At 47.9% G+C, this 828-nt stretch overlaps 1 non-coding gene across 1 annotated transcript; it reads left to right on the forward strand.

The window, feature by feature from the left end:
* Positions 1–381: 381 nt before the first annotated feature.
* Positions 382–594, forward strand: LOC142460345 (small nucleolar RNA U3). The gene has a single exon (XR_012786566.1). It is a non-coding gene; the product is annotated as a small nucleolar RNA U3 (small nucleolar RNA).
* Positions 595–828: the final 234 nt, after the last annotated feature.

An 828-nucleotide genomic window follows, 5' to 3' on the forward strand; every position in this document is an offset into this window, starting at 1 on the left:
GACGTCGTTTTGAAAATCAAACAGCAATGTTCTGCACCCCTCAATTGTCTGCCAGACACAGTCACAGGACCCAGCTAACCGCCTTTCCAAGGTGGATTGTGATTGGCTATCCTTCAAAAGTATGCTAATTGAACATGGCCTGTGATTGGCTGCCCTTCAACATTATGCTAATTTAAACGCGGTCGGTTTAACATTTTGAAAAATTGTACATTTCCACATAAAATGCTGAAAATATCTTGTCATATTTGATTTTAAGAGAATGTATCTCAGAAGTTACTTCCATAAATATATTATATTCAGATTAAAACTAGGCGTATTTCCTCGCCACGGCTGTAATGTGTGTGCCACCCGAGGACCCAGCAGGGGCGGGGGCAGCAAGCTAAGACTATACTTTCAGGGATCATTTCTATAGTCCGCGACTAGAGAAGTTCCTCTGAGCGTGTAGAGCACCGAAACCCACGAGGAGGAGGCGCAGCACTCGCCCCTGAGCGTGAAGCCGGCTCCCGGCGCCGCCTCGCGCAGCGGCCGCTTGCCATTGATGATCGTTCTCCCCGCCCCCGGGCGGGGCGAGGGGGCGAGTGCAGTCTGAGTGGCTTTCGTTGTTGCGGCGTCCTAGAAAAACAGGTTTAGCTACTTAACGAGCTAGTGGACTAAGCTAGTTTTACGCAACAGTTGCAGGGTTCTGTGTATTTTTTATTGCAACAGTTGAATACTCCTTTTAGTTTAAGCGCAAAATGATGCTCAGTCCGTCCGGCAAGCAACCTAGTAGTTTTTTTTCAGCGTTTTGTTCCTGGAAGCTGGCCACGTGGGTGCTTTGAACATGAAAAG

Source organism: Tenrec ecaudatus, chromosome 10 (assembly GCF_050624435.1).
Source record: "Tenrec ecaudatus isolate mTenEca1 chromosome 10, mTenEca1.hap1, whole genome shotgun sequence".
Taxonomy (NCBI): domain Eukaryota; kingdom Metazoa; phylum Chordata; class Mammalia; order Afrosoricida; family Tenrecidae; genus Tenrec; species Tenrec ecaudatus.